At 44.9% G+C, this 10,080-nt stretch overlaps 1 pseudogene; it reads left to right on the top strand.

Moving 5' to 3' along the window:
* The first annotated feature begins 9,452 nt into the window (after window positions 1–9,452).
* Window positions 9,453–9,570, top strand: LOC126254074 (5S ribosomal RNA; annotated as a pseudogene).
* Window positions 9,571–10,080: the final 510 nt, after the last annotated feature.

Below are 10,080 nucleotides of genomic sequence, written 5' to 3'. Positions count from 1 at the left end.
TTTGTAGTGTGTGGATACGTTGAGAGTTGGGTCCAAGGGGAGGTGTGCTATGGCAGCCCAAGCAGTTGCAATGACCGCTGTGTCCGGACGGTGCAGTGGACAGAGAATCTGCCTAGTAAGCAGGAGACCCGGGTTCAAATCCTGGTCCTGAACAAATTTTCAGCCTTCCACATTGATTTAAATCAATAACCCCTCGCAACCAGTGCTTGTAATTCCCTTGTGTCTTAAGAAAACTTAGACAAACATACACACACACACAGTACTTCTGTGGTTGATGGGATGTGCTTAGGTAATCGAACGCCTCATCACAAAGAATCTGCCACCTCAACGATCTCTAAAGCCCCTTGGGATAGTTCCCTTACATATTCTCTGTAACATGAACAAAAAACATTAGATTAGTGTGTGTGTAGATACAGATACGTGTTCCGAAAAGTTTCAGTAATTATGTTAGGCTATTGGGAGTGGCAACTCTGATGCCAAGTGCTACAGCATTTCATAATGATCTGTGAGCTATAATTGATCATCAGTGATCTGCTGCAGCCTGAAATACAGCACATTGTTTCAGTGTTCTAGTTAATGTTTACTATAGTCTCTCATCACTGATGGTGGCGGTCTTGGTGAGGGGACGAGCTCCAGCATTTCATTTACGCCCATGAGCAGCAGCCACTGGAGCTGCTGTTCATCATTGATGTACTGTGGCCTGAAATGCAGCACATCATTTAAATATTCTAGCTGATGCTGACCAAACACTCCTATTGGTGGTGAATGCAGTGGTGGGAGGTGCTGCCCAGCTCCGTCCAAATCAACTGCAAATATTAACAATCATGAATACATGCAACTGCTCAGTCACCAAAACATCCAAAATCCACATACCAAGCCAACCACCTCTCTCTCTCTCTCTCTCTCTCTCTCTCTCTCTCTCTCTCTCTCTCACACACACACACACACACACACACACACACACACACACATACAGAGAGAGAGAGAGAGAGAGAGAGAGAGAGAGAGAGAGTGGGAGAGAGAGAGAGAAACAGAAGTTAAAAAAGTGTTTCAGTATTCACATCTAATAGCTGATCTCGTGACCACAACGGTTTGGTCAATATGGTATGCGCTAGACTCTGCGTCTTGTTCTATGAAATGAGGACAGTGGCTACTGCTGTCAGCTTCCACAATCGTGATGTCGTTGCATGTGCAGATCTGAAACCACCCTGCAGACCTCAGTATTTATATAGAAGGAGTAGAAAGTGTCTAGCTTTTATTAATACAGGTAACACGCTAGCTGCAGTCAGAGGAGTAATTTCTCTATTGACAACGTCCACCTTATAACAACGAAGCCATTAGAAGCCTTAGAACAAGACCGAGCTATTAGATGATAAGCATATGGCAAACACTGCATTCAGCAAGATAACATTCTCCATCAAATGTGCACTGCCTGACAAAGAAATTGGAGCAAACAGAAGACAGGGTCAGATGTCAATGTGACTTCATGCATGAACACACCACTGGTGATAGTGTTGTTCATGTTTAGTGTTGTCACCAGGCCAGCTAGGGTATATAAAGGGCGTGAACAGAGTCAAATGTTGAGTGATCACTGTGAAGGACACTGAGACACTACGTACTCATGTGCGACAGCATTATTAGCACCTGTCAGAGATTGAAACGGGACTCATTGTGGGTCTCCATTAAGCTGGGTGATCAAATCGTGCAATATCCAGATCTGTGGAGCATTCGGATGAGACTGTGGTCTGATGTTGCTCTGTGTGGGAACGTGAGGGCAGGCTTTTTCATCGCAAGGTTCTGGTCGACCACATGTAACCACCATAAGGGAAGATACACGTATTGTGCACCAGGACCATCGTAACCTCATCACGTTTACGCCTGCCATACGAGCTCAAGAAATACGATCCATGCAACATTCTGTGTCATCCCGCGCCATTGGTTGGGGATAGCAGCAGCCGGATTAGGGCATTACGTTTCCACGTGTAGGCTGCAATTGACACCACAACACAAACGGCTGCCTTTGGAATGGTGCCACGACCTGGAAGCATGGACTGCTGATGAATGGTGCCGCATTGTGCGCATCCATAAATCGTGGTTCCGCACTACCAGAGATGAACATTGGCCGCAAGTATGGTGGCAACCAGGGGAGAGGCCCCATTCTTACACTGTTTTGGAGAGGCACAACGGTGTCCTGGCGCTCTGGTGTGGGGAACCAACTTGTATGACTTCAGGGCAGTGCTGGTATTACCTGATGGAACTCTGACAGCATAATGATATGTTACGCATACCCTGCATCCTCATGTGTTACCTCTCATTTGACAACATCGTGGTGCCATTTTTCAATTGAATAACTCTCGTCTACACATGAACTGCTTGTGTTTTGGTGAGGTACTTCTGTGGCCAGCAAGATCGCCAGATATATCCCCGATAGAACATGTATTGTACCAAATTGGACGACACGTCCGTCCAATTGCTAGCATATGGGATATTAACGACCAGTTACAACATTTGTGGGTCAGCTTGGGTTCGGCGAGGATACAAAGATTTTACGTCACCCTTTCCAACCGAATCAGTGAACACATCCAGGCCAGAGGAGGTGCAACGTCATACTGACAAGTATGCTCGTACTGCATGTTCATTTAGCATCGTATACCCTCTCAATCCGTGAAGTTTCATTTTGCCTCCTTTTCCTGTTGTGGGTACTTCACTTTCTTCGTTAGGTGGTGTATGAACACTTTTCAAATGTTCGACAGGCCACTTCCCTTCCACCATACAAGTATTAGCAGCCTTAGAAAAGGAGGTAGCGTAGAAAAGGAAATAGCTATTAGACGATAAACAAATCAACCTCGACCGCGGCGGTACATCCGCATATCCAGACAAGTTTTCGATCTATTTCTGTAATCCACTAATCCAAAGTCAGCGCCAGGACATCTTTCCAGGCAAGAATGCGATGTTCTAATAGCGTAGATACATAAGTGTAAACTGACGGGAATGCGGTGGCTGTATTTTCGTACAATGATAACTGAGAGTGAGACAAAACTGATATTGTATGTTGACTTATAATAACACTAGTTGTTTGTTAATTTGCTATTCTTCCATTTAATGATTAATCTTGCAAAGTTTTAATGAACCCACCTTTGATTCCTTATAGTGGTTTTATTTTCTGTCTAAACAATGTGATATAGCAAATACGACATATAGTCTGGTAGTGGGTACTGACGGACTACCAGGAAGGACGTAGCAAACGTATTGCTCACGCAGTGCGTCGAAAATCCTGGAGCCATCACTGGTCATAGTGGAACAATCTAGAGGATTATACAGATGACATGGCAATAGACTGACGTGCAAAACTTAAGGGCCAAAGCCACTTTATCATGATGTAACATTGCCGAGTAACATAGCTCAATGCCTTACGTAAACAGAACTGCTACAGTGTAGAACAGAATCTAACTGAAAGAAATACGCAATGAGAGGAACAGAAATGACACTTTTATTGAAAGGCAATAATTGCATTGAATTTACCGTATTTCATGATGCTGCCCTGGACATTACAAAAGGCGGGACATGGTTCTTCAAAGGATGTGTGATCACCACGGGCGACGATGCATGCTCTGCAACACGATCTCGTACTGGCTACAAGGCTGTTAAGGAGTTCTTGTGGTACGCAATTTCATTCCTTCGCCAGTATGGTTGAAAACTTGTGAATGGTCGTCGGTGCAAGTGAACGTAATACAATACATATTCCTTCCTCTCGACATATGAGGGTATGTAATACACCCACGAACATCGTTGAACATGATCGTTTTCGTGGTTCAGGCGTTATGGTGCGGAGAGGAATGATATTACGTGGGCGCGCACTGATCTCCAAATCTTTGAACACGGTTCACTCACCGGTCAGTGTTACTGTGACACTGTACTCCTACCCCATGAGCATCTTTTCAGGGGTGAATTCGGCCCAGACTTCATTGTTATGGATGACAATGCACGACCGCATCGAACCACACAGGTGGAGGAGCTGTTGGGACAAGAGGATATTCCCATCGAGCACATGTGGGATGCGTTGTGGAAGTTATTTCAGCACGTTCACATGCATGATGCTGGCGACTGGTCTGGTAGCGGAATGCGGCAACGCCAGCTTAACGTCTTCAACGCCAAGCTATTTCAATGAAAACGCTGTTGAACACATCTCTCAAGCCTGAACTTGAACACAAGACCAATTTATTTAAATAAATACGTTGAAACGGTGGAGCCGCGAGAGTTGCCGTAATTATTGATGGTTGGTCACTTGCGTTGCAAGTGTTTAAATGATAAATGTATTGAAGCAATGAGAAAATCAAATATGACTCCACAACCTTCTACGATATTAACTTAAGACAAGTGGGCTAGAATTAGTCATCTTGGATTGGGAGATGGAGAAAATCCTTTGTCTGAGCCAGAACCATGCGGGGTATGAGGGGAGGGAGAGGGCTAGGAAAATCTGGTGAAAAAAGGTCAGCCACCATGATACGTAGACAGTCTCTAAATTGCACTCATAGGTCCATATCCTCTCTACTTTCGCACGTGTACAGACGATATGTGAATTACCGGAGTTGCAATTCTCTGTGGCTGGTAGAATGTGCAATAAATTGCGTTGGTGTTGTTTGTGTTTAATGTTGTTATCAGGCCTGTGGTATATAAGGAGTGTGAACAGCATCAGATGTTGAATAGTCTCTATGAAGGACATATAGATGCTGTGTACTGATGTGAGACAGTGTTATCAGCATCTGACAGAGTTTGTAAGGGGCCTTATTGTGGGTGATCATTAGGCATGCTGGTCAGTAGCCTGATATTTGACTGAGCAGGTATATTCGTCACGAGGTTCAGGCCAACCACGCGAGCACGCCAACAAGGGAGGATTTTTGTGTAAGCCCTTCACATCTGTACCTGCCACCCAAGAACAAGTAATGGACTTCCTGCAACAGTCTGTGTCATCCTGCACCATTGGTCAAGTACCAGCGGCAGCCAGACTACGGAAGCATGCAGATGGAGAAGCTCTTGGAACGAGAGGATATTCGGCGATAGACTGGCCTGTCTGTTCCACTGACTTCATTCCCATCGAACGCGTATGAGATGCGTTGTAGAGTTGTACTGCAGCATGTCCATCTGCACCCCTATACTGCCATGAACACCACAACACAAACGCCTGTGGCTGGAGTAGTACGGTAACCAGGGAGCATGGACTGCTGATGAATGGCATTTCATTGTGTCGAGAGATGAATCGCGGTTCCAGACTATGGCGGATGATCATCGCCGATGGGTATGATGGTGTCTCTGGGGAAAGGTCGATTTTTTCGAATATTTTGGAGAGGCACAGTGATGCGCTCCTGGCACTACTGTGTGGGAAGCCATTGGGTATGATTTCAAATAATGGCTGGTAGTGTTTGAGGGAACTCAGGCTCATAAAGTACGCCACGAAGGTCCTGCGTCTTCATGTGTGTTCACGCAAAAGTGGTGCTGCTTTCCAACAGTACGATGCTCGTCCACACATGTCACTTGTCTCTATGAACTGTGTGTATGATGTTGAGGTATTCCCGTGGCCACCACGACCCCAGATGAGTCCCCTATAGAACACGTAAGGGACCAGCTCGGACGTCACGTCATCTCCATCTCAGTGCCAGTATCGAGGATATCAAGGACAAGTTGCAATAGTTGTGGGCCACCTTACCTCAGGAGAGGATACAATGTATTTATGACACGCCTACCAACTGATCCATTGCATGCATTCAGTCCAGAGTGGGTGCAACGTCATAATGATAAGTGGACCCACACTGCCAAGTTCTCTATATTTTTAACTCTATTTTGTACTCAGGGAAATACTATCATATACCCTCTCAACTTGCGAAGTTTACAACCGTTCACTCTTATGCTTCAGAGTGTTTTACTTCATTTGTCAGGCAGTATTTTTTCATTTTTTATGCTATGTAACGTAACCTGGAACTGTTATAGCAGATCCAGTTTTCTACTCTTATCCTGAACGTGCCAAATAATGAGGTCTTCTTCCTCAGTTCCCAAGAAAGGGTGGTCAGTTTCATAGACAACGACTAGCTAAGAACAACTTTTTGAAAATAACAAGGCGCTAAACGTCCTGCGTTCCCTTGTACCTCTACTTAAAGACCTTCCAGTCTGACCGATATACTTGATATTTCAGCTCTTACACTTAATTTTGGAGATAATGGCTTTATCATATTTATCAACTTCCTGCCTTAAATTATTCCCTAATTTACATCGTAGCGTGTTGTTGTTTTAAATACGACTTAAAAGTGTTAGCTATTTCCTGAGATAAATTACCGAAGTACTGTTTCGTGACACTCCTAACATTCAGCGTGACATTCCCATTTACCGCAGTGCACTATTTCTTAAGTGTTATCTCCATCTAGCTGCTTATATATTCATCTCAGATGTTCAGTCTTGTTTACTCACCAGAACATTAAATACCATCTATACTAAAAACGGAAGGGCATAAGACTTTTGACCGTTTGGATGACCAGAGTTATGACATATCAAAATATCTGTTGTTGTCGGCTTTCTGTACACTTTGAAGGCATACCTAACGTATTACTTCACGATATTTAGATCAAGAAATTCACTATTTTTTCTTGTTTGGCGGTGAATTCAATTAAATTCTAAGACAAAAAAAGAACGACGCACTACGAAGGTATTATCCGAATAGAAAGGAAATCGTTAGATGTGATGTACGTGTACAAACAAATGATTACAATTTCAAAAGAAATGGATTACTTATTCAAGAGAAAGAGCTTCACAAATTGAGCAAGACCGTAAGCATTGGTCCACCTCTGTCCCTTAGCAAACAGTTATAGGGCTTGGCATTGACTGACAGAGTTGTTGGATATCTTCCTGAGGAATATCGTGCATATTCTGTCCAACTGGCCTGTTAGATCGTCAAAATCCCGAGCTGTTTGGAAGGTCCTGTCCGTAATGCTCCAAACATCCTCAGTTGGGAAGAGATCCAGCTACTTTGCTGGCCAACACGAAAACAAGCAAAACGCTGGCCGCATGTTAGCCGGCATTACCTTGCTCCAATGCAAGCCCAGGATGGCGTCTCCAGACACGTCTTCAGTCGGGAATGTCATTGACTGGAGTAGAATTGTCTTCAGTGATGAGTCCCGCTTCGAACTGAATCCAGATGAACAGCGAAGACGAGTCTGGAGACGCCCTGGACAGCGGTGAGGTACCAACCTGATTGACGACCGCCATACGGCCCGACAACTAGGACAGATGGTCTGGAGTGCCATTCCTTTTCATAGCAGGAGCCCTTTGGCTGTCATCTGCGGCACCCTTACAGCAGAACGGTACGTCGACGATATTCTACGCCCCGTTTAGGTGCCCTCCATTGCAAGCCATCCTGTGCTTGCATTTCAGCAAGATGTCCTCCCGCATGTGGGGAGAGTTTCTACTGCTTGTCTTTGTGCTGGTCACCGGATCTCTCCCCAGTTGAGAATGTTTCGTGGATTAAGGGCAGAACCTCCAAGCCAGCTCATGATTCTGGCGATCTAACACGCCAGCTGGAACAGTGTGTGGCACGATATCCCTCAGGAAGACATACATCAACCCTTATTGATAATCGATAATTAGTGCCGAGCCAAGTAACTGCTTGCATAAAGGTCAGAGGTGGACCAACGCTTTATTGACTTGCTCAGTTTCTAAAGCTCTTTCTCTTGAATAAGTCATCCATTTTTCTTGAAATTGTTATCATTTGTTTGTCTGTACATGTATATCACATCTACTGACTTTCATTCCATTCGGATAATTCCTTCGTAGTGTTTCCTTTTTTGTCTTAGAGTGTATATAGTGAAAATAACGAAATTTATTTACAGTTTACGAAACCTGATTTTTTTCCTCCATCTGTAAAAAGTAGCATTTTGTTCAAATAGCACTTATAGTACAAGATTTTATAGACGATGTGCTGCATATCGGTGAAGGTTCTCTTTTTCAGAAGACTAATAAATATGTCTGCTGTAGTTCTCGAAATGCTTGAGCCTAAGCCCAACTGCACTATTTTTTTAAGTAAAGTTTGTTGTTAAGCCAGAAACAGTTACGAGGGGCGTTCAATAAGTAATGCAACACTTTTTTTTCTAAAAGCGAGTTGGTTTTATTCAACATTCCAGTACACCATATTATTCCCCACTCTTTGGGCTACAAAACTATATTTTTCAACATAATCTCCGTTCTATGCCACGGTCTTACGCCACCTTACTGAGACGACCTATATGCCAGCATGGTACCACGCCATTGGTCGACTCGGAGTCAATGTATTGCTGTAACAATAATCTCCTCACCACTCACGTACTACTTCCTGCAGAATGCATCCTTCAGTGACGAAACAGACAGAATCTGGGAAGTGAGATCTGGGCTGCAGGGTGGATGAGTAAGAGCAGTCCAAGGAAGTTTTGCGAGCTCCTCTCAGGTACGCAGGCTTGTGTGTGGCCTTGTGTTGCCATGGAGAATGAGAAGGAGATGGTCCTTCGTTGCTCTTTACGATCTGTTAGGCGGCGAGGAAGAGAACGGGCACATAGTTTTGAGTACCCGAACTGGTGGACGGATATGTCAGCACTACAAACAGACGTCCAGTTGAGCAGCGAGGTGTTTGATTGTGATCCGTCAACCATCTCGAATGAGAGTGTCTACACATTCCAAAATTGCAGGAGTCACAGTTATGTGCCTCCGGCCTTCAAGTGGGTGATCGGAGGGGTTCGCACGACCTTGTTGCGAAGGTTACAGACGCTTCGCCCAAGGACTCACCGTGCTTTTGTTCACTGCCGGGTCTTCGTAGACATTCTGCAACAGCCTATGAATGTCTCGATGCTCTGGTTTTCCGTCAAAAGGAACTCAACGACAGCTCTCTGCTTGGAACGCACCTCTGACCGCCACCAATCGTAGCTTGATGAAACTATAGGGACTGATGTGGGAATATTCTACGATGGCCCACAAGAAATTCCACATTTTTTTTCAACCGAAATTTGTCGAGAAAATGAGTTGCATTTGTTATTGAACGCTCCTCGTATACTTAAGAACAAACTGCAAAAGCTCAATAAATCCAACAACTTCTTGTTGATGTGAGCTTTTGTACTTCAGGATGGAAAGAGAGCAGATTAGTGTTGAACGTCCCTTCGGCAACGAGGTCGCTAGAGGTGGAACACAAGCTTGGATTATGGAAGGACAGCGAAGGAAATCAGTCGTGCCCTTTCAAAGGCACCATTCCAGCATTTGTCTAAAATAACAGATTTTGGGAAATCACGGAAGAACTGACCGGCGGAGAATATGAATCGTCATTCTCTTGAAAGCGAGTCCAGTGTGCCAACCACTGCTCCACCTCTTGAGTAAGTTGTCACTGCTCATTTAAATGGTTATTTATCGGGTGTCATGTTTTATTTGTTGTTCACTGTTGCTGTTTGGCCAACGGCCTTGCCGCAGTGGTAACACCGGTTCCCGTCAGATCACCGAAGTTAAGCGCTGTCGGGCTGGGCTAGCACTTGGATGGGTGACCTTCTGGTCTGCCGAGTGCTGTTGGCGAGCGGCGTACACTCAGCCCTTGTGAGGCAAATTGAGGAGCTCCTAGTAGCAGCTCCGGTCTCGTAAACTGAGATACGGCCGGGAGAGCGGTGTGCTGACCACATACCCCTCCATCTCCGCATCCAGTGACGCTTGTGGTCTGAGGATGACACGGCGGCCGGTCGGTACCGTTGGACCTTCCAAGGCCTGTTGGGACGGAGAGTTAGTTTCTGTTTGAGTTTACATATTATCATTTTGCAATTGGGAGATAGTGAGTGGAGCTGTGGACGCTAGAAAATGGAGTGCCAAGTGGAGAAATCGGAACATTTCCAGCATATTCTTCTATTTGAGTCCAGTAGAGGGTTGACAGCAGCGGGGTCAGCTACAAACATTTGCGCCGTGTGTGGCAATAATACCATTGGACAGATCACGGCAAGAAAATGATTTTCCCCTTGTAAGGAGGATCGTTTCGACATTAGTGACTCTCCAAGTTCAGGACGACTTTCGGGGATTAATCCATAATGAACCACA

The sequence above is a fragment of the Schistocerca nitens genome, chromosome 4, assembly GCF_023898315.1.
Source record: "Schistocerca nitens isolate TAMUIC-IGC-003100 chromosome 4, iqSchNite1.1, whole genome shotgun sequence".
NCBI classification, from domain to species: Eukaryota; Metazoa; Arthropoda; class Insecta; order Orthoptera; family Acrididae; genus Schistocerca; species Schistocerca nitens.
This window is presented reverse-complemented; position numbering and strand designations above follow the sequence as displayed.